Source organism: Phodopus roborovskii, unplaced genomic scaffold (genome assembly GCF_943737965.1).
Source record: "Phodopus roborovskii unplaced genomic scaffold, PHOROB, whole genome shotgun sequence".
NCBI lineage: Eukaryota > Metazoa > Chordata > Mammalia > Rodentia > Cricetidae > Phodopus > Phodopus roborovskii.
This window is the reverse complement of record NW_026126418.1, coordinates 30,891,096-30,916,329: the sequence shown is the minus strand read 5'-3', so window position 1 is coordinate 30,916,329 and position 25,234 is coordinate 30,891,096. Positions and strand designations below refer to the sequence as shown.

The window sequence follows — 25,234 nt, the reverse complement described above, 5'->3', positions numbered from 1 at the left end:
CAGATATACATGAATGTCAACAGAGGTACACTTTGCATGTCTTTCTCTTTATTCTCTCTCTCTCTTTTTTCCAGGCAGTGTTTCTCTATAGTTTTTACAGTCTGTCCGGGAACTAGCTTTGTAGACCAGGCTGACTTCAAACTCACAGAGATCGGCTGTCTCTGCCGATCCAAGTGCTGGGATTAAAGGCATGTGCCACCACTTGCCAGCTCACCTTATCTTTTAAAATAGGTTTTGTTGCTGAATTTGGAACTGAGCTCGGAACTCAGTCTCTGGGCTAGAGGCCATGAGCTTCAGGGAACAACCCCTCTCTGTGTGTGCAGTGTCATGCCCCGCCCCCCTTAGAGAAATGTGTTCCTGCTTGTACTGGAGGTACTTTACTGATTGAGCCATCTCCCCCATCTCAACTCTTCCTCTCATGTTCCTCTCCCCTATCATGTGTTAAAAATGGCAAACAGTATTTTCATCCCAAATAAATTAGTGATGTATGGGGAAAATTATATTTTTCATAATTTTATGTGTGCTCAATGTCTTGCTCAGAAAAAGTAGGTAATTCCCATAGGCTACAGTGGCAAATATTAGGACAAAACTACTCTAGTTTAGGAAATGGGGCAAAGAAACTGTCTTCCTTTACCCTAGGTAAAATAGATCCCATTTCTCTACTCACCTCCAACTGTACAAAGTTGCCTATGAAGAGAAGAACACTAGGATAATCCAAAGAACATCATGCTTCTGTCAATACCAACAAACTCTAAGCTCAGGCAGGGCAAGGCTGTTAACTGTAAGTTAGCTACCTAAGGTAACACATCATTCAGTTAAATGCATGAAATGTGCAAATATTAACTACATATAGACAAACTGATAGTTCTAAAAATGCTTCTTAAGAAGTTGACCTTTGTACTTCCAAGTGTTACTGTTTTCCTCCAAAACAAGTACCTTACCTACACAGCCACTTTCCTAGCCAACTGACACAAATGTCCACACTCTTATCATTATTATGTAATATCCAGTGGAGATAGCTATAAATATCAACAGTTCAAGTATCTACAGATAGAAATGTTAACAATTCCTCTAAGAGATTCTAAGTGTTTTCTCTGATAATCTAAATTTCAAACCTTTAAATCTGGGCTCAACATGTTTTCACAGCAAGTATGAAAATATCTTTATATAACAGAATTTGCCAAAGGCACTTATAAATGGCTTTTGAAGTACATGACTTGAAGTTAAAAAAAGAATATATAAAGAATCTAAAATATTGCATTCCCATTCCTAAGAAAATTGTAAATAGTTGCATTCCAGTGTTTCAGTACTGGTGAGGACACAAATGCCTCATACTTGTGGTGTAGGTCAGAGATTAACCACACCAAATAACAGAACTGAACTAAGTTTAAGGACTTTAATGTTAACCAAGTGTTATGTGAAGGAAGAAGACATTAGTCCTACAGATCCTACATCAGAGAATGAATACACTTTTCAGCTTTAACTCAATTACTCAAATATACTTTTGGGAGTAAAATAAAAAATAAGCTCAATGATTTGTTTACCATAAGCACTCAAATAAAAGTCAGTGATTTTTTTCTTAAAACAAATGCAAGATGTAGTAGATATGGCTTAGATGATAAAGTGGTTTACCCAGGCTTCTGATCACTCCTTTTTGTTACATAGGCTCTAATGCTCCAGACCTTTACCTAGGGTAAAGGAAGACAATAACTTAAGAGTACTTTATATAAACTTATAGCTACTGAAAATATATACCAAAGTAACTTCAAATGAAAAGATTCTCTAAATACTGGATTATAACTTCATCATTCATTAATTTTTCAACTGATAAATTACTAAATTAGTCTATATGTACAAACATGAAGGATCACTTTATTCCCATTTGACTGATGTTTAAATTGGTTTAGAACTGGCTACTGTGGTTTAGGCAGAAAGAATGTCTTGAGTTTGAAGTCAGCTTGGGCTACACAGTGAGTTCTAGATCAACCATGACAACAGTATAAGACTTGTTTTCAAAACAATATCCAAACAAAACCATCCAAAAACTATAGTATGGGTTGAGTAAAGAGTCATGATCTTACTGCAGACTAACAGCTATGGTCCATTAAACAATCTTATCACTAATTGTTGAAATGCACTCATTTGTGAACATAAAGGAAAATGATGATTATAGCTAATTTACCCACACATGTAAGCTAAAATTAAAGTACCTTACCAGATTGTGAAAACCTAAAGAACTGCTTTGAGAATAAAAAGATTGAGAAATTAGTTATCCTGACTATGTCAATATCATATCAAAACAGCAAAACAAACAAATTAAAGTTCATGTCTTAACTGACATTCGGAAGATCATGTGTTCCTAATGAAAATACACACTAAATTGTACCTTTTGAACTTAGTAAGAAAGTTTAAATACAAAAAAGGGGTGGGAGTACAGGTCAGAAGTCAGCTGCAGTATCACCATTCAGACACAACTGCTGTTAACAGTACATAGCAGCACATATTTCAATCTTGTCAATATATGGACATATACAACTTCATAAAGTTTTATAGCGTTAAAGTGCATTCATCTAAATTCTACCATAGAACTCAATAGTAATGCTACTGATACTAAATGGTCCTTTCTTATTTTTGATATAGTACCTCACTATATACCTCTGGCTGGCCTGAAACTTGCTCTGTAGAACATGCTGCCCTCAAACTTTGAACAATTTTCACATTTCTGCCTTCCACATCCTAGAACTACAGACAAGACCTACAATGCCTATCTCAAATATAATTTTCAATGGCTATATTGTATCAAACCATATATTACCTATTTATTTAAGATAGGAGTCCAAAATTCTCTCTCTTGAAAACAGATGATTGTGGTTTGTGTGTGCATGTGCACACACATGAATTAAGGACTAAAGTCAGGGACCTGTACTTGCTAGACATGTGCTCTACAGCTAAATTATACTAACAGCCATAGGCTTTCACTTATTACATGGATTTCTGATCATGTGTTCCTGATTTAGTAGTTTTTTTTTTTTTAAATTATTTAAACTTAATTTATCTGATGGTGTCTCTGTTCCCTAAGTACCACCTAGTAAACTCTGGAGGGGGCCTGGGAAGACTACCAAAGTAAGTGATGCCTGAGTTGAGCCTTCTCAAAGGAAAAGACAAGCTAGTTGGCTAAATTATAACACAGAGAAGATAACATATTAAGTCACAATAAAACAGATGCCCAAGTGGGCAAAGCACCTGCTGTGTAAACAAGAAGATTTGAATTTGAATCCACAGAACACATGTAAAGTCTGGCAAGATGGTATTCATCAGTAACCCGGTGATCCTACAGAGAGACAGGAGGCAGAAAAGAAAGAACCTCCAGAAGCTCATCGGCCATATGTACACCGTGGGGGGAAAAATGGGGAGGAGGGAGCTTATCTCAATCAAGGGAAAAGGCAGGGGCCAACAATTGAGGTAGTCCTCTGACCTTCACATGCAAATTGTGGCACATGTGTGTTCACTTATAAACATGTGTGCCCACGTACACACATACACACCACACACACAGCAATAATAATAATAACAACAACAACAACATTATACTAGAAGGCTGATGTGTGGGATTTCATATTAAGTGAAGCAACATAAGCCAGAATAAGAAAATGCTAAGGGTCTGTAAAACCATGGAAAGAAAGGATCTTGGATTTTACTCTCACTCACCCATCTTACCTTTCCCCAAGTCCATAAACTATGGTCCTAGGACAAACTAAGAAAGGTTTTGCAATTTTAAATGACAGGAAGTGGTGGTGAAAGAATTTGCAACAGAGATCACATGTGGTCCTCAAAAAAGACTATAAGTACACTTTTAAAGAAAAGTTTACAGTCAGGAAGTGGTGGTGCACGCCTTTTATCCTAGCACTCAAGAGGCAGAAGCAGGCAGATCTCTGTGAGTTTGAGGCCAGCCTGGTCTCCAGACTGAGTTCCAGGACAGCCAGAGCTGCCCTACCTCGAAAAAACAAAAAACAAAACACACACACACACAAAAGAGAAAGTTTATTCAACCTTGCTAAAAAAAAAAAAAATTGAACACACACACACACACAGTGGTTTTTTGAGACAAAGTCTCATTTATGCAGCCCTAGCTGTTCTAGAACTTACCATATAGAACAGGCTGGCCTTGAAGTCCAGAGATCTGCTTGCCTGTGCTTCCTGAGTGCTGAGATTAAAGGTAATAAGCCCAACAACTGATTCACTTTTTTTTCTTTGAGACAGGGCCACATTTGCTGTCCTGGAATGCCTGATTCTCCTGCTTCTAAAGCGCTGGGATTACAGGAGTGTACCACAATACCTTCCTTAAATTTTTATTATTTCTAATTAAGTGTTTGAATTTGTGTGTGGCAGGTCAGAGGTCAGAGACAGTGGATTCTCTTAAGGCTGGAGTTAAAAGCACTGTGAGTCAGCTGATACAGGTGCTAGGAACTGAACTCTCAACCTTTGCAAGAACAGCAAGTTCTCTTAACCACTAAGTCATCTCCTTAACTCTAAATTGATTTTTTTTTCTTTTAAATTTAGCAAAATCAATAATTAGGATACGGCTAAATTCAAGAATGAATGATAATCTGAACTCAAGCAGTGCTAGCCAAAATAAGAGGAAAACCCTCTTAGAATACATTATTTCCAGATCCCTACAGCCTGATGACTGCCTTCCACCCTGGTCCATGCTTTCTCCAGTCTGCCCCTAGTTATGCAGGGTTTCCTCATCCACTCATTCATCCGCTTTTCAACTGACGCCAATCACTGATCTCCCTCATTTACTCTTCATCTATCCTGAAATTCAGATCTTATTTGCTTCAGTATGCAGTCAATGAACACTGAACACAATAAAAATAGGTACAAATGTTAACTACTTTGCTAGACTCCAGAGTACAATGATTTAGTCATAGTCCTTCATCCCCAGGGAATAAATCTAATGGAGAATACTTTTAGTCAGATCATTAATTTGCACATTAAGTAATTCAAAATGCAAGTAAGTACGTAAGAAAAAAAATTATCAGTGTTATCTCTTTATTCTTCATACTTGATTTAAAACGATTTACTATTTTTGTTTTGTTTTTCCAGACAGGGCTTCTCTGTGTAGTTCTGGCTGTCCTAGAACTCACTATGTAGACCAACGCTGGCCTTGAACTCAAAGAGACCTACCTGCTTCTGACTCTTGAGTGCTAGGATTAAAGCCACGTACTACCATCATCTATCTGGCTGGTTTACTTTTAAATAAATGTAGTTTTCAGTTTCTCCTTAATTTTGGGAGTTGGGGGGAGAGGTCAAAATTAGAGGAACTGTCCATTTATGCAATTTCTCTGATTTGAACCTCAAGACTCAAGAAGAAACACATATATCAATTTATGCATCAGCACGTATCAGACAATGTTTATCATATCTGGAAAAATTTTGCAAACCAGATTGCTTTTATTAAATTGCTATTGTCCTTCCATAACATAAACAGTAAATGATTTGCACACCAAAAAAAAAAAAAAAAACACCATACTTCATTTTTCTGACATCTTTGTGGTTGCCATGAACATGTTCAAAAAGGTATGAGGGACAAACTATGTAACTTCAACTTGATGTTTCTGGGTGGGCTAGCAACATTCATGGCAATAAACTTCCACAAGCAAATAAGTTTACATGGCTACAAAACATGTAAACTTTTTGCCTCGAATAATTCTGTAACCCACAAAACACTTTGTGGATTAACTTCTGTTACCACAATTAAACTTTTTAGCTGAATTAGGACTTTTTTTTTTTTTTTTTTTTTTTTTTTACTTTTGCTAAAAAGCTAAGTTTAAGAACTTTGGATTAAGAAAAATTAAAGATTTTAAGTCTTCAGTGTGTTTTCACTGCTAAAATACATCCCCATCTCCAAAATGCCATTTCTAAATTTACTAACCCTCCAGATCTCCTCCTCTAGCCCCTACCCTGAATATTACCAATATAGGATACTAACGTTGGAGGACTGTTGAACAGAAACAGATGTTATTTTCATTAATATTTTAGAGACCAATCATTATAATATGAAGAGAGCAATTTTAATTCAAAGTTTTACTTTAGAGCAGATATGACATAGTGCTTTCTGCACAAACCTAAAGAGATCTCCCAAGAGCTCATCATGGGGGGGGGGGGGGGGGAGGCCAGCACTTGGGGGACAGGGGAGGGAGAGGGAACTGGGATTGACATGTAAAACAAGATTGCTTCTAATTTAAATTTTAAAAAATCATAAAAATTAAAATAAAACTAAATTTAAAGAAAAAAGGCCAGCCAGCACAGAAAAGGAGAAAGCTGGCCGGCCAGTCAGTCTAGCTGAACCATTAAGTTCCAGGTTCAGTCTCCAAAACTAGGGTAGAAACAAATAGAAAGACACTTGACATTGACCTCCGGCCTCAACATGTGCTTGCACTCATGATATGAATGTGGATGTACATGTGCTTGCATGCGTGCACAAACACAGACACACAAACACACACACAAACACACACACATAGAGAAAATTCCCTTACCTTTGTAGCTGGCAGGCCATGAGCTTTACTCTGTTGACAGGAATCCTTAAACTCTTGCTAAGCAAGCAGTACTTCCCAAGGTGCCATTTAGTATCTCTAGAGAAAAGGAGAGAAGCAGAAGAGAATACATTTGTTACCCTGTTTAACATAATTTTGTATTTAAATTTTGCCTACTATTTATCTTAGCATATAAAATTAAAGTTTCTTCCAAAACCTCAAATGTTTCAGAAAGATGGTCACCATACAATGTGTAATTACTTTGGGAATGAGCCCCATTATCAGGCTATATAAGAATTTGGGAAATTTCTTTCCATGTAAGACTGGAAAGAAGGGCAATATTTTCCTTTAGGATTAGTGAATGTCCCTTATTATGTTTAATATCTTAAAGCGGAAAGTCAGAAGCCAGGAAGTGTCTCATTTCAAAGCTGTCCAAAAAAACAAACAAAAAAATCGGTTTTAATTACAACTGTTCCTTATGGAGAAAGGACTTAAAAAAGATATTTAGCAACATAAATGCAAAAGGAGGCTATAAATGGGACAGCAATTCAAAGGACAGTTTTGTAAACAGTCTGTATGAGTTTACTCTCCCAAAGTACAATTCATTTTTTTTTCCCTTTGCTCTTACAATGCCATTCTAGTATTCATGATTGTCCCTTCTTCCTCAATCACCTGCAGATTGGCCTTACCTGTGTGATGATAATGACAAATGCTCACAATTTCAGGCAGAGATACACTCCTGCAAACTATTTATTTCTCAGAGAAGAGTCCATTTTACAAGCATGCTTTAGGCAGTCCTATCTGCATACAGATGTTTATGTTCTTATTTCAGCATTGTTCACAAAAGATCTGGAACTAGCATTTTGAAACACAGCAAGGCCCCCTCAAGCAAGAGGCAACAAAGTTAAACTAACCAACCCTGTCTTGCACAGCTTGACTTACTCATAATCATCTAGACATTGGTAAACATTAAAGTAACACTTTTTAAAGCTTGGAAGACACAGATGTAGGGAATCTCTCCTACACTAAAATCATCCTACCCACCTTCTGTACATTTGGACATAATTAACCTGGGGGCAGAGGTACCAGGACTGCCAACAGTGAGCCAAACACTACCAGAACACAGAGCCGGGGAGACAGGAATCAGTGTTAAAGAGGAACCCATCTTTTCTTGGTCACAAATCAAGAGTCTAATATATCCAAGAGAAATCCTGGGTGGTACATAGTAAGACTGTATGTAAGCAGGATTGGGGCAAACTTACAAAGTCACAACCTTAAGAGCTCTGTATTGATGATGTCACATAAAAGTTTCCCAAAGGAAACTTAGTTTCTGAGTCTTTAACTTTCCCCTTTCCCTGAGTCCCCTATACACCTCCACTTATTCTAAATCTTATTTGGGCATACTGCCCTGGCTTTGTAGTTTAAAATACGGATAATTTTAAATAAGATTGCCTTAAGCCTCCATTAACAGATGTATAAATCTTCTTTTCCTATAATGTATTTCTGCTAAGCGTGGTTTTATCAATTGTATCTTATCCCGTATTCAATAATGTTCTGAATTTTCCATATGCTCTGTAGTTGACAATAAAAACAATTTTCATTTAGTGACTACTTCTTCATCTTTTGAAATAGAATCTGAAAAATACACTGTCCTGAGAGGAAGTTCCATGAGAATGAAGAAAAGAAGAAATAAATATGAAAATTATGAATTTAGGTTTATTAGTTATTATGAAGTAGAAAATGATCAATAAAATATTCTTAAACACTAAGATATACTGGATCTAAATAAAATTATGTTGAAGGAATGAAAAGAAAACAAGAGCTTAGTGAAAAGGAAAAATGAAAAATTCAACTACTAAGCTTAGCTTGATTTCAAAACCATGATAGTATGTTATTAGATACTTATTAAGAGTGCTGACCTTATCTAAAACACCCAGAAATTATATTTTTCAGTGATTTTAAACTTAACAAAATATTTTAAGAAGTCAATGGTCCCTCAAAACTGACCATGTTCCATTGGGCTGGAGAGATGGCTCAACAGTTAAAAGAACTGGCTACTCTTTGAGAAGACCCAGGTTCAATTCCCAGTACCCATATGGCACAACTGTTTGAAACTCAAGCTCCAAGGGATTTTAACAACCTCACACAGACATGCATGCAGGTAAAACACACATAAAATTTAAAAATAAAATAAGCAGACAAGCTTTCACAATAAAAAATATATATTAAAAAATAGTCTATCCTCCAATTCCTGGAACCTGTGAGTGTTATATTAAAAGAAAGGGGAACTCTACAGGTACTCAGAGATTACAGATACCAAAAACCAGAGTATTCTGTTAGCTATCCAGGTGTGCTCAACCTAGAGACCTTTTTCCATCTGGAGTAAGAGTTAGCTAGAAAAGGAAGTCAGATGGGCTAGAAATAGAGGACCTGGATCTGTCACTCCCATAGGAAAGCATTTCAGCCTCACCCATTGAGCGAAGAGCAACCCCTGGGCAAGTGGAAAGCAAGGGAGGAGGAAGGACCGTTTTACAACTGCAAAGCCAACAACTTGAGTGATCTTGCAATGGATTCTTCCCAGGAGAATCCAAACAACACAGAACACTGTCAACACATTGGTTCTGGCTTTAGGACCCCAAGCACACAGTGATATCTGGTTACTTTTAACAACATGGACAGAACCAGAAAGTCCTAAGTTTATGTTAAGTGAAATAAGCAACACAGAAAGACAAGCACTACATTCTCTTACCCATGTATTAACAACAAAATACACATTTTACAAAACTCTAACATTCTCTCTCTGCCTCTCTCTCTCTCTCTCTCTCTCTCTCTCTCTCTCTCTCTCTCTCACACACACACACACACACACACACACACACACACACACACACACCACAATGGTGATTACCTATCTGCAAAAAAGTAGGGGAAGAAAGGCTGATCATTGGGTTCCAGGTCACACATGGATAGAAGTAAGATGCTCTTACAGATAACAATTATGTACTATTGCTCTATAAAAGCTAGATTTTGAATGTTTCACCATGCAGAAATGAGAGATTCCTGAGAAGAGATTTTTTTAAAACCTGTTTTAAGAAGCTACATAATCTATACATATACTGAAATAGACTTCATGTTTTTATGATTTAAAGTAGGGGGATACCAGAGGCCCTAGATGAGTCAATCTAGATTTCCTGACCTACAAAAATAATTTTGTACTGTCTTAAGATGCTAAGTGTTTGGTAATTTATAAGTCAGTAATGGAAAACCTTTATAGTGAGCAGAAATGTTAGGGTACCAGGAGAATGCATTTGTGCTCTATCACAAGGTCATTCAAGGTCAGCAGAACCCTAAATATAGCAGGGAGTTTTCTGTGGCACAATTCCTTGTAACCTCACAAGTACCACAAAATACAAGATAATCTTAGAACTACCCTGGGAACAGCAATATGTTCATAATAAACCTAAATCCATGAGTCTGAAAACCTAAAGCCATAACCTAAAAACAGTTTATTACCCATTCAATGTTAAATTATCTCTGAGTTCCCTTATATACTATAATTTCACTATAATTCTTCACATGTAATTGATGGATACCAAAAAGAATTAAGGAAATAATGTGTAAAATACAGACTAGGGTATGACCTCAGAAAATATTAAGTTTATGAAAGTTATACTGCACTTTACTTTGACTTTAAATACACATTTTCCTAATAGTTAATACTAAATCATAATTCATACTAATAATAAGTATTTAATTCTACATCATACTTTATTTTTATGGCTAGAAACTGAACACTACCCATTTAATGCCAAAATCTTCTGTGATTTGATATCATTCTTGTGTATACTGGCTATGGAATGCTTAGTTCATCAATGGAGGAAATGAAACTCCTCAAAAAATGAGAAAAGTATTCCCAACCTCAATGAGGGAAGTGGTAGTTTTTAATTTTTCCTCTACTCACAACATACAACTGATGTTTTTCAGGCATATTATCAATAGTATACTATAGCTTCTATCTCAAACTAGATGAAAGGCATAAGGAATGCAGTGAACGGGTATGTAAATAGTGAAATCAGTCCAATATCACAAAACTAGTCTTTAATTAAAAAAAAAAAAGTAATACTGGACACAATGCTTTTAATCCTAACAATCAGGAGGCAGAGAAAGGCAGATCTCTGGAAAGGCAAAACCAGCCTGGCCTATATAATGAATTCCACAGAGCTACATATCTCAATAAAATAAAATAAAATAAATAAAATTTTTAAAAAAATCACTTTTAGCTTTGTTTGCTTTTGTTTTCTGAGACAGTTTCTCTGTACAGTCCTAGCTATTCTGGAACTTGCTCTGTTGACCAGTCTGGCTTTGAACTCAGAGCTACTTGCTTCTGCCTCCTGAATGCTCGTGTTAAAGGCATATACCACCCCATCTGGCAAATTACTTTTCTTTTAAAATTAAATTTAATTTAAATTATTCCCAGACCACTGATGCCTGGGTTAAATAGTCAAGTTGAGGTTTCCCAGAACTCATAGACTAAAAGCAGCAAATACAAAAAGTAGTAGATTACATTTTACTAATAACATGGTTTTAGACTTGGTAATGGAGTAAGTTATATATAATATGTTTACAATACTACTTTTGCTCAAAACACATATGATATAATTACTGCCTTCTCCTCAATAAAATTTTATTTTTTTAATATAAAATGCTTGGGGCCAGCCATGGTAGCATATCCTTTTAATCTTGGCACTTGTGAGGAAGAGGAAAGGATCTCTCTAGGCTGTTGTTTTTGGAGGTAAAAATCTCCTATGACCTAGGCTAGCCTGGAACTTGCTATGTAGTCAAGAATAACCTTAAACTTTAGCTCTCCCTGTCTCTACTTTTCCACTACTAAGATTACATACCTGTGCTACAATGTCTGGTTTATACAATGCCAGAGATCAAACCTAGGCCTTTATGTATGAGAATTAGAAATTCACACTTCAAAAATTATGATTTGGGATCTGGGAAGATAGCTCAGTGGGTAAAGTATTTGCTGTGCAAGCATGTAGACCTAAGTTCAAATCCCCAACACTCATAAAAAGCCAGGAGTAGCAGCATTCATCTATGACCCTAGCACTAGAGGTAGAGACAGGTGAGTCCTGTGATCTCACTAGACAATTATCCTAGTGAAAAGAGTGAATTCCAAATTCAGAGAGATACCTTGTGTCAAAAAATAAGGTAAAGGCTGAGGAAAATATCCTGATATGTACCTATACACATACATATGTACACACATACACCGCACACATATAAACACACCAAAGAGAAAAGAAAAAAATTAGAATTATTCAGGAGCTAGAGAAATGGTTGTCAGCACAGTCAACATATAAGCATGAGTACCTGAGTTTGATCTCCAGTACCTAAATACAAGCTCGGCCAAGGAGAGATGTGAATTTGTAACCATGGTGCTGCCTCAGGGAGAGGAGTCAGGTGGATCTCTAGAGCTCATTTGCCAGTTAGGCTTACTGAACGCATGAGCTACAGGGTTAGTGAGAGACTCCACTTCAGAACCAAATATGAACAGCTAAATGGGTAAAGGTACTTGCTGTACAAGCATGACAACCTGAGTTTGAACCTTGGAACCCATGCAAAGGTAGACAGAGAAAAGTGATTCCATAGTATTGTCCTCTGATCTCTACACCCATGCCATGGCATGAAAGCCCACAAACACATATCATGCACATGCACAAACACATACACATAATAATAACAACAACAATAACAAATGAAAACTTTAGACAGGTGGTAGTTGTGCACACCTTTAATTCCAGCACTCAGGAGGCAGAGGAAGACAGATCTTTGTGAGTTCGAGGCCAGCCTGGTCTACAAAGCGAGTTCCAAGACAGCCAAGGCCACACAAAATTTTGTCAGGCCTCCACACATGTGAATGCACAACTATACAGATACACACACACTTTAAAATAGTACATCATAGTAAGAACTCACTTAATAATAACTTTTCATTACAAAAAGGAAAGGAAACTTACAGGTTATATGTAATTCCTATTACAATAACAGTAAATTCACTTCTTTCTGTCTTAAAGTATGTTGAGATTCAAGAAACTGAAAGGAAAATCCCCTGCCCAATATTCATATTTCACCATTAAAACATAACTGACAAATGACAAAGGAAAAAAAAAACTTACAAAGAACAAATATTACAACTGTGTCTTTTCTTTTGTTTTTGTTTTTTAAAGACAGAGTTTCTCTGTGTAGCTCTGGCTGTCCTGGAACTCACTATGTAGACTAAGCTAGCTTTGAATTCAGAGATCCACCTGCCTCAGCCTCCTGGCATTAAAAGTGCATACATCACCACTAGGCAAACTGTGGTCATTTTAATTTCATCAGAAGATGATATGAAAGGTCTTACCAGAATGTTGATGGTAGAATATGGCATCAATTTTTTTTAAAAAAAAATCTCAAAATATATATGTGCTACACTACTACATGAAAAGATAAGTCAGACTTAGAGAAAAGGGTACATATGGAACAAAATGAAATTCTCTGAAATAGGTTTATAAAAATTCTTTTAAGATAGTAAATTTTACCATAAATCATAAATTCCTAAGGAAAATACAAATGTGTTGCCAAAGCTTACAAATATATGGTTGTTGTACTCTCTGCAGGTCATATCATAAGCATGCCTGAATGTAGTGGCCACCACACCTGAAGGGACTATAGGAGATGAGAATTTCTGGATGAACTTCGACAGTAATTGCTTTAACATGCACTGAGTACTCTGCAAGTCCCTGACATACACCTGTGAGCACTAACATACATGGTTCAAATGCTCACAAGGCTTACAGAAAACAAATAACTTTCCTAAGCATTATCATAGCTCACAAGTGGTGGATTCATGACAATCTGGGTCCTAAAAACCACCTTAAAACTACATTCATTGTGCCAGAAGAATATATGGAAGAAAATTAAGTAATTCCTTGAAATCTATAATTCAGAAAGTAGCTCATAAATTAAAACCTATAAATTAAATGTGCAAAGTGCACAAAATTTAATCACTGATGTTAGTTGGCTCTCGAAAGTTTCAGTAAACTTTAAGAGAAACAAACAGGGAAGTAGCAGAATGTATGAAATAGACTATTTGTCCTAGAACATAGGCCACTGTTTAGTAACTATAAAATTATATGGTCAACTATATGATTTTGAAACTAGTAAATGACACAACTTATTTCCACTAATAACTCCTAATCAAGTAACCATATCATTGTTTAACAATCATAACTACAAGGTTAGCAAAATGGCAAAGCTAGCTCATTTACACTAAAATGCCAATGTGAGCCTGCTTAACTCTTCTTTTCTGGGAGAAAGTCTTGGCCACTCCCAAACGCTTATATCCTCTGATAAGTAATTCTATTGAGTTTATTATCTTATAAAACCAACTCAAAGGAAGAAAAAGGTATCAAATACTATAAAGTTTATATAACCAAAAACTACGCTCATTAATTCAATGTTAAAATCAAGAAGAAAAGAAAAGGGAAGCAGCAGAGCATAGCCACTAGGTACGGTCGTGCACACCCTCAGAACCCTCTAACTCCAGGACTTGGGAGGCTGATGCAAGAGGATTGCCAAGGGTCTGAGGCCATCATGAGTTACAGGCAAGGCTCAACCTCAGAGTGACATTCTGTCTCAAATAAATCAAAACAATTGAAAACATTTTTTCCCCATTTAGGTATTCAATATCAAGAAATTTAGAGTGGTTTAAGTGACTTATTAACTGTACATAATCATCAAACATCACAAATCTATGTAATGGAAAAAGACAATGCTAGCAAAGATAAAACTAAGTGAGGTAAAGGTAGAAAACTGGAATTCAAAAGTTCAGAACCTATTAGACTATATAAAAACATTTTAGAGAACATAGAGGGCTACACAGAGAAACTGTCTTAAAAAAAAAGGTAAATGGTACAGACACTAAGTCAAGTCTTAATATCCATTTGCAAAGTATAATAATTGTGTTTCTCTAAGAACCTTGTCAAGTATCTCACAGTAACAAGTCACTCACTACTCTATTTTACTCTATTTCAGTGTTTTTTATTTCTTGGCTATAAATGAGAACAAAGTTGAGAATTACTGCCTAAGCTATGAACCTGAGTAAATACACCTACACCCCTAAAATACATTCACAGCCCCCTTTGCCCCAAAAGAAGCAGAAGGAAGAGAAGAAATAGAAATAATTACTATTATTTTAGGGGGGAGTGAGATGGCTCAGCCAGCAAAGCTGACAACCTGAGTTTAACACCCATAACCTATGTAACGCGGAAGGAAAGAACGGCCTTCAAAAAGTTGTTCTGATGCCACACCCCAATAGTGGCATGCACATACCAATATAAACACATTATACACATACCCAATAACAAATAAAATGAAAATCTAAAATCCTTTACAACGACTAACCAAAAGAACAAAGTAAGCATTGTCAAATCTACCTTAAAGTGAAAATATACCAGTTTTAGGTTTGCCAATAAAAGTCAATGATGCTTATAATTCTATATTTCATATTTATGCAATATAAAACACATAGTTACAATTACCATGGCCTTAAAAACTCATGACATTCCTCTGTTTTCTGTGAAATGATAACTAAACTTTAGAATAGGATATTCACCCACAGACAAAAATAGTGATGATGATCAATACTGCTTCAACACCAGAGTTACCTATAGGGCTAATGAGATGGCTCAGTGGGGAAAACCCAGGACTCCATCCTCAGAACACGTGTGATGCAAAAAACATTTACTCCTCAAAGTTGTCCACTGATCTCCACACATCATCACCCACACAGACAGATGCATACACTACATAAATGTAAAAATAAAAGTAAGTTACATACAGAGGGGTTGTGGGTGTACAGCTCAATAGAAAAGAGCTTTCCTAGCATGGACAGAAAGGCAAACAAAGGGCTGGAGAGATGGTTCAGCAGTCTAGAAGTAGCTGCGGTTCTTGCAGAGGACCTGGACAGGTTCCCAGTACCCACATGACAGCTTACAACAATCTGTAACTCTAGTTTCAGGGATTCAGGATTTTAGATGTCCTCTAAGAGCACTGTACACAAAAGGTGCACATACATATATGCAAGCAAAACATAAAATAAAAATAAGCAAATATTTTTTTTAAAATGCATAGACATTTAATCCCAGTACTTGGGAGGCAGAGTTTGAGGTCATCCTGGTTTACAGAGTGAGTTCCTGGACAGCCAGGGTTACACAAGAGAAAACCTGTCTCTGAAAACAAACAAACAAACAAACAACAACAACAAAACAGAACATACAGCATTTCAGGCAAATTTTTAGTCAGAAGAGACAGATGTGACTGTAAGATAAACAAAAAATGTTAAACTATTGACTATATAACAATGCTAGGTGGTTTTTCTAGGCCACAAGTTAAAACAAGAAGTTATACAAGTACTGTGTGCATTAATTTTCATAGGGGTCAGTTGAATTACCCAATTACATTCATTTCTAATTAAGGAATGTTCCAGTAAAAAAAAAAATTGTTCTAAATACATAACAGTTAATTACCTTTCTAAGGGCATTTCATTAAGAGTAACAAAAGGAAGTAATACCAGTTCAGACACAAGGGGAAAAAAAGACACCAAAGGCAAAAATGAGTTGAAACAGCATGTATGGTGGAGCTGCTTACCAGATTTAGCCATATAATTGATTAGGAGAGTATAGATAATTAGAGCTCACGTTTTCAAGATTTTTTTGAAAGTAGAGATAAAACTAGATTTCTTTATTTAATGTTAGGCTTGAGATATTTAATGGATGATATAATCCAAAACAATACAGCTCTAAATTTTAAATACCCATCAAAGCACCCCTCCAATTATTAAAAGGCTGACATGATAACCAGTTCTACCACTATCTTACTATAACAGTGCTTCTTCAAATTTAAAAAAAAAAAACAGCAACAACAAAAAGAAGAAAATATAAGAATTTCTACGTAACACATTTGATAATATAATGCTCCAAACACAAAATAAAGGGCTTAGTAATGTTAAAGAAATTTCCAGGTAATCTACAGGAAGTTTTTAGTACCTTAAATCAAAAATAAGACAATGACCCTGAAAAGAACTGCCTGGTACAGCAGCTCACACCTTTAATCCCTGCATTTAGGAGGCAGAGGCAGGAGGATTTTTAAATTCTGGTCTACAAAGTGAGTTCCAGAGCAGCCAGGGCTAAAGCCTCTGACCCTACCCACCCACCCAAAGATACAAAGAATCAAGTTCTAAGTGAACATGATGTTACATTTTAAGAACCTTTCAAATCTTAATGGCAGTAGCCCCTTTAAAACAGTAAAAAACAGCTTAGGAGGGCAGCAAACACACTGGATTTAAAAGACTTTTTAAAAAATTATTTTTAAGACCCAGAAGCTTAATTATAACTCAATTGTTAATGGCCTTAAAGATTCACAAATTTGCCAGGCTGTGGTGGTTCACCCCTTTAATCCCAGCTCTCTGGAGGAGGCAGAGGTGGGTGATTCTCTGTAAATTTGAGGCCACCTTGGTCTATACAGTGAGTTCCAGGACATTGAAGGCTACACACAGAGAAATAGGGGGAAAAAAAATCATGAATTTAATTTTCTTATACAGGATACATTTTTAGCATACTCTCTTATTCCTATACATTTGGAAAAAGTTTACTGCAGGGAATTCTTCAAGTGGATTTAGCAAATCTAAATACAATATTCCTACTGTGTCTCTATTTCAGGAAATTATCTAGATTTGTTTCAAAATAGGCTTTTATAGTCTTACCTTCCAATTTTGGTACAATAGACTAAGGCCATTTGGCTCTGAAGGAGTATTCCTGAAATGGTTAGTACTGACAATGGCAAGTCTAGGGGTTAAGAATTTCTTCAAATAGGAAAAAGTGAACTCAGGACAGTCAGCATTTGGTCTGATTTCAAATATACCATTACATACATGTGATGTGAATGTCTCTATAATGTATAATCCCTAAGAAACTGGGACTTCACAAGGTAATCTAGGTATTAGGGAACAGGCCTAAGGGTCTATCATAAGTAATCCCCTTTACTCCATTATACTGACAGTAGTTTTACTCGGCCTCCTCAGTTTTAAGACTCCCCATTAAGAACAGACAATTTTATATTACCTAGATGCATAAAAATAGTTCCCAGCTCCTCCGAGATCTGGTTCAATGAACAAGCACTATGGAGACACACAGAGACAGGCATAGTCACAGACTCAAAGGCAGGCAGGCGGGCAGACACATATACATACATACATACCAAAAAACAACTATTCATTCCCCTTGTCCCTAGGATAATGATTGATAAAAGGACAGAAGCTCTCCAGAAGCCCCGTACCCGTCGATGTAAAAAAAAAAAAAAAAAGAAAGAAAGAAAGAAAGAAAAGAAAAACGGGGGAACATAGCAGAATCAACCTGCATCCACACCTCAGCCCCGCCCCACCTGGAAAAATGGGGGGGGGGGTGGCGGGAGTGTGAGGCTGGCAGAAAGGACAGAAAAGGCCGAGACCTCCAGCTCCCAGGTTCTCCATACCGCTGGCTCCATCACGTCCCACCGGAGCCAGGGACCCCGGCTAGATTTTTAGCCACGCTTTCCAACCCTTCTCCACCGCACCATCCCAAACCCCGTGGTCCTCAATCGTTTGAGCCATGGGTGGAGAGCCCAGCGTGGACCCTCTTGCGGCCCGATCAAGGACTTGAGGCGGGGGTCTCCCCGTGGGCTGGGCGGATCCGAAGAGCGCCCTGGGGACCTCTCAAGTGACCACACGAGAGGATGGGAAACGGGAGGGAGGGGTCTGAGAGGAGCCGTTATTCCTTTTCGCTCAGGCTTGGGAAAGCGCGCGAGGGAGGGGCCGGCGCTGCAGCCGCGTTACCTAACGGTCCGGTCGGTCCCCCGAGCCAGAGGCGGCGGCGCGGCCACAGCCGTCCGGAGGGTTGGGGTCCACAGCAGGGGCGCCGAAGGGGTGGGAGGCGGGGGGTGGGGACTACAGGCAGAGACGTCGCCATGTTAGCGCCTTCTTCCTCTGTACCCCTACAGCCTGCGAGACTGCGGCCCTTTCACCACTACTCACCTTTCCGGGTCACTAATTCATGGTCCTTTCATCCACCCGGGAGCCCGGAGCCCAGCCGTGTTTACAAACTAGCCCCGGAGGAAAGGGCTGAATCGACTTTAAAGGCCACGGGCTCCCACAGGCTTCCGTCCTCTCTCGCGAGATCCGACTGACAAGCCTTCTCCCCGCCCCGCTCCCGGCATCCCCGCCGCTTTCTTCTCGCGCCCCTCCCCTTCACGCACACGCCTCTTCCTGCTTTCTACCAAGGGAGCGCCTACAGGTCAGGTGACTCAGTCGTGCTTAAGGAAGAAGGCGGGCCTTCAGGAGGGCGGGGACGGGGAGGCGGGAACCAAAGAACACTCGGACGCTGGTGATTGGACGAAGAGCACGAAAGGCGGGAAGCAGTTCCAAGGGGCGTGACCAAAGCCCAAGGACCGTTGTTTCGGTAACCAGGGAAATGCAGAAAGCTGTGATTGGCAACCAGCGGGAGGCGGGCGTGCGAGCTGGGGCGCGCGCAGGTGACGGTGGAGGGAAGCGGTGAGGGCGTGGGCGGTATTAGAGAAGAAAGGTGAGGTCTGGAGAGGCTAAAGGAACCCATCCCAGAGCCCCGGAGGCTCCGACACCCGTTTCCGGCCTCACTAGGGATGTCTGAACTCGAAGGGAGACGAGCTCCTGGACCACCCTCCGGCTACACGGAAGCCGGAGCTGGAGAACGGCGCTTAAGGTTTTGGAGAGTCGGGGTTTGCTAGTCATCACCCCCCCCCCCGCCCCAATGTGTGGACGGAAGAAAACTAAATCAGCCTTGCTAAGAAAAGAGGCATTTTCTCAGAGAGGCCTTTGTTCAGAATTTGCTAAGCTAGGAATGGAGCTGATTCTTCGCCCCCCACCCTACCCACATCAAGACCATTGTATATTACATATGAGTATGTTCAAAGGAAATAATCAAAAGGAAAACAATGTCTTCCACCATGTCACCATGGTGACATGCAACGATCTTTTTTTCCTGGAGAAATGTCCTTGGAAATTATCGTGTGTTCTCTATCATTACATTTCCTTTACTTGGTTACAGGTAAAAATACTAATTTCAGTAGCATTGCTTCAGTACTTTGAAGCATAAGATATGGTTATTGACGTTTTAAGGAGGACTAAAAGACACCAATGAGAACACAGCATAGAAGTGGCATTCTTCCCACAATATTTTCTTTAGCTTTGTAAATTGTAGTGCCAAAGAAATGCCTGTTAATGTGTGGAAGTACCTTTTAAAGAATTGGGGGTAAGAACCTGGAGAGATGGTGCAGTGGTTAGGATCTCTTGCTGGTCCAGCTATAAGAACCCAGGCTCAGTTTCCCAGCATCCACATGGCTGCTCAAAACACGAGACTCCGACCTAGGTGAATTTATGGTGCACATATGTTCATGCAATCAAACACAAATACACATAAAGTAATAAGTTCTTAAACTGGAGACAAGAAAAGAGATTATTTGATTGGTGTAACGAGTATGAAAGAGACCGGCCTCTACAAATCTAGAGCTGGTTCAGGTCCACTTCTCAAAACAGTAAGGTGCAAAAAGTACTTATTCCTAGTGTTGCTTTAATATTCTCTGTACAAGCTGAAGATTCTAGTGCTAATTTTAGGGATGTTGGTTGTCCAACAAATATACATAGTTGAAAAATGATTAAGGGGCCTGTGAATTTGTGCATTAATTATTTTAAAAGCAAGCTTTTTTGGTGTCACAGTTTCCTATTTAATAAATGCTTATTTCTAATCTAGATTTATGAATACAACTTAAGTATTTACATAAAACACACTTAGTTTCTCCACACCAAAGTGGAACTAAAATTTTTGTAAGCTTGTCAAAAATAGTGTGTGAGGGTTAATGAACCTTCAGTCTAATAATGATGCCTAGCATGAAAGTGAAATTGTAATGTCACTGGACGTTTTAATAGGTTCCTGGCCTGTATACATGTATGAGAGCCAACTCAATCTTCCTTTAAAACTAGTTTTAATTACTCAAGAAACCTAAATCAGATTATTAACAGCGCTGATTCTTAAGTTGAAGTGACAGTACCATCCTGTAATATTAGTAACACTGCAGTAATGTTAGTGTATTTTAACACTAATTATATCAGCAGAATTTCAGCCGTTCAGATTACTGGTCGAAATGAAGATAGACAAAAATGGAGGACTGCCAGCTCATAAATTGCTAGATCTAGAAAACTTTGAAATAGTGCTTTCCTTCACCTAACAAAATATCTAATGTGGGGGTGGGGGGAGCTTTAAAATGTTAAGCTATTTCAAAAGAACTTGAAGTCAATTAGAATGGAGGTTTTAAATTGCTTTCTCACCTTGTATATTTAAAAATGTAAATTTGTTTCCAGACCGATTTGTTTTCCTTTCAAGTGTCAGTAGTGTTCATATTAAATTTTCTGATATTAAGTAGTTAATTAACTACACACTACTAGAGGAACATGTTGTTTTAAAGAAAATATTTTCAGAATTCTTTTATATAAGCAAGGAATGTGGGATTTGGTTTTATTTGTTTGTTTATTAAATTTTAACACAGGGTTTCTCTGTGTAGCCTTGGCTGTCCTGAAACTTGCTCCCTAGATTGGGCTGGCTTCTAGCTTCAAACTCAAATAGATCCACCTGTCTCTGCCTCCCCAGTATTGGGATTAAAGGCGTGCACCACCATGCCTGTCTTCAGCTAACTTAAGGTGCCTAAGGTGAGAAAAAAATAAAGGAAGTCTAAGTTAAAGAAAACAAAGCAAAACAAAGCAGTGCAAATGATGTAGTTCTTGGTTAGGCACACTGAATACTAGTAAACAAAGGCGCTCCCTTTACCTCTTGTTCTATTAGCAGGCCTTTAATTTAGCTGTTCTACACATGGGAGCAAGCTAAGTGATTATAATTACCCCTTCCACTTCTGACCCCATCTATCTGTAAATCCATCTTCAGCCTAATAAGATGTTGTGCCCCCATTTTCCCATGTGAATCCTTCTTCCTCGGTATTACCAATTGCCACAAAGTTTTCTACAATTTTTTGCTTACAAATGTAGGAAATTTCCTTTGGGTCCCTTACTTGCATGTTTTTATTGTTGCATCTATGTGTCTACCTCATTTATCTCTAAGGAAAATGAGTCTCCTGTAAGATTCTGGCACAAAGGCTGGTTCTCTGCTTAAAAGCCATTGATGCTGTATCATGAAGACCATGAACACAAGCTCCCAGCTTGTCAGGTGGCTCACAAAGGACTGTTGTAATTTTATCTCCAGGGAAATCTGACACTTTTCTGGTCTTTGAGAGAGCCTTCTCTCTCTCTCTCTCTCTCTCTCTCTCTCTCTCTCTCTCTCTCTCTCTCTGTGTGTGTGTGTGTGTGTGTGTGTGTGTGTATGTGTCTTTGTCTCTCTCTCTGTCTCTTTCTCTCTCTCACACACACACACACACACACACACAGGTGAATCAAAATTTAAAGTTAAAGAGAATTTTATGTGAAATGCTGTCAGTCTGAAACCTGCATTTCATTTTATTCCATATTTTTTTTTACATTTTTCTGATTTCTGTGCCTTGATAGATACATAGGCACTATCTGTTTGAAATGTCTTTGTATCCTTTTTTTGTAAATGCCTTAGGAGCATGTTCTTTGATGAATATCCCAGATATCAGTTTATACTTGTCCCTAAGTCCCTAAGTGCATAAACAATGATGTTTTTGAGAAAGAGGCATGGCTCCTAAGCAAAACAAGTATCCCTTAGGTACAAGAAGAGATTGTTGAAAAAAACTCACTTCTGTCATGAAAGTGCTCTTTTACTAAATGCCACAAGAACCATCTTCAATGCTTTCAAACCTTCCAGATGTCAGGGGATGTGGTACTTCAGCCGTGTGATGGGGCTGTTTTAATCCAATAGTCTGTTAATGCTTATTAAAACATCTGCTAATGGACGTGTGTTTACACATACATGGGAGTGGGTATTTAACTGATGAAACATCTTTTGTGTGCCTGGCAAGGCAAAACACAGAGTACTCCAGAGGCTCTTGTGTCTGTTTTATACAACTAGCTCCAAGCCAATGGGGAAAATTTCTCTATTTTCATGGTATCAGCATTCATCTTAATACAGTGGATTAGCTTAGACTTTGCCATTGGGGTCAAATGTGAAAGGTGTGGAGAAAGTGGGGCATGGCTACTAGGCCAATGTCCAAGGTGACACAAAGACAGCATGGCTTCAGGTATTCCAGTCTCTTCATAGCATGGCAGATTTTCTTTCCTGTCCTCTGACAGCCTAGGGATTTCCTGCACATTGCTGAAATGTTATATTTTTTTACCTCTTGGTACCTGTCCTCACTGTGGAAGTTTCTATTCAGAACATTTTAAGAACACCATTGTCCAATCGAAACCAAATGCTTGGTTTCTTAGAAGAACAGTAATTAATGATGTGTGACAACATGGGGGAAGTTAAAAGGTTATGCTTCATCTTCAAATTATACCAGTTAGCTCATGAGAGCAGCTCAGGGGGGAATGGACTTTCAGGGCTTCATTTTCATTCCTGATAACCAATATTTTAACCTTGTATAGCTGTTTGAGGAAACAATTCCATTACTTGCCCTTCATGGTTTCCCAACAAGTCTGTCTGTTAACCAAAATACCAAAGCCATGGATTCTCTATGCCAGAAACTGAGGAAGGTCGCTCTGTCCATTCTGACCCATCTAGATCCTTTGACCAATACACTGTTCATTCCAGGGGCCTTCTCACCTTGGACACAACCAAATGCTCTAGCTCTTAACTTGTAAGCATAGCAACAGTTCTTCCTCTTCTTCTTCCTCCTCCTCCTCTTCCCCTTCCTCTTCCCCTTCTCCTTCTTCTTCATCATCTTTCTACTTCTTTGTTTTTTTTTGTTTTGTTTGTTTGTTTTGTGTATTTGTTTTTTCGAGACAGGATTTCTCTGTATTGCCTTGGAGCCTGTCTCCTGGAACTAGCTCTGTAGATCAGGCTGGCCTCAGACTCACAGAGATCTGCCTGCCTTTGCCTTCAGAGTGCTGGGACTAAAGGCATGTGCCACCAAGGCCCAGCCATAATTCCTTCTTATTCATAAACAAACATTCCAGCCACTGGTTGATGGGAGATGTCATTCTGTAAATATGTTTCTCTTATTGGTTAAAGAATAAAGCCATGTTGGCCAATAAGAAAGCAAGATAGGTGGGACTAGGAGACAAGGAGGATTCTGGTAGATGTAGTAGAGGAAATTCAAGATGTAGAGACTTACAGAAGAAGTAGTCCAGACCCTCTCTCCAGTAAGACAAGACCACATGGGAACACTTAGAATAATAGAAATGGGTTAATATTTAATACAGAGCTAGCCAATAAGAAACACTAGTAACAGGCCAACAGCATACAGCATCTCTCTGTGTTATTTGGGGCTGATGCAGCTCTGGGACCAGGCTGGCAGGAAAACTGCTCATAACAACTAGTGCTGGCTGAAACCAACTTAATGAGATGCTTGTGTGGAAGTATACTAAATAAATTCCATTGTTTTGCTTTGCTTTTTGAGACAAGGTCAAAAAACAATCCTTGATATTCTAGAACTCACTATATATTCCAAGCTAGCCTCGAATTTAAGAGATCGTCCTGCCTTTGCCTCCCAAATGCTGGGATTAAAGATGTGCACCTCCAGGCCCAGTTTGAGTAAGATTCTTTTTCCCAGTAAGATAACTTAAATTGAGTTATGTTGTATGGTGCAAACAAAGGTGTGATAACATGCAATGTTACAAATGCTGTTTTTATACAATTTCAGAAAGCTTGAGAATAGTAGATACTTTACGTATCTCTGGAGAGATGGGAAAATCTGCCAAGTCTCTGCTAAATATAAGACTTGAGGGAGTAATATTGAGTTGTTCAGAAGTCAAGAGACCCAGCCAACCTTGTACAGCTGTTTGAGGAAGCAATTCTTGGGACTTAAATGTAAGAAATGGAATCACATGGCTGGAAAGTGCTGATGAAATATTACCTTTGAAAATCAGCTGTTGCCAAGGACCTGAGTTCCCTCAGGAGTTTCTGCCAACATCAGTGGAAGGCTAGCTCATGCTAACAGGAAGAACAACCAAGAGCCTTTGGCCTATGGATCCCTCTTATCTTAGGTCAGTTCTTCTCTTCAGTATTGAAACTCCCTGGAGAGAAAAAAATCTAAGTTACTAAATATCTCAGAGGAGATACATCATTTATGGCATTCAGGTGGAAAAAAATTATGCAAGTTCCTGCCAGGCAGCAGGACCAAGTTTTAGGGAATCTAAACAGATTGGTTGTTGAAAGAACGTGACATGGAAAGAAGGGTTAAACATTTTCAAAACTTGAGTTACCCAGCATTTAAGAGACCCAGCCAATCTTGTATAGTCTCTATAAGTTCTGAGTGAAATGTAAATAAAATGTTTATAAAGTTGAAAGTGAATATTAGAATCTGTTTCTCACTGACATGCAGGTTTCTGGTTTGGGGTATCAAATAATACACAACTTAAAAAACAATTCTAAAAACCCCTTTATTTTTCAAAAACAAAAATGGAATTGAATTCTCTCTCCTCTCTCCCTCCCTCCCTCCCTCTTCCTCCCCACTCT

The 25,234-nt window shown here is 38.3% G+C and overlaps 1 protein-coding gene across 2 annotated transcripts in view; it reads right to left on the bottom strand.

Annotated features, from left to right (window-relative positions):
- Positions 1-18,827, bottom strand: part of Atf2 (activating transcription factor 2) — a 74,385-nt gene extending 55,558 nt beyond the window's left edge. For both annotated transcript variants that reach the window (XM_051184458.1, XM_051184457.1), the window contains exons 1-2: positions 18,655-18,827; positions 6,543-6,638 (exon numbers count right to left, since the gene is read on the bottom strand). The gene's annotated coding sequence lies outside the window, so the exon portion shown is untranslated. The remainder of the gene's footprint in view (positions 1-6,542; positions 6,639-18,654) is intronic.
- Between the last annotated feature and the right edge of the window lie 6,407 nt (positions 18,828-25,234).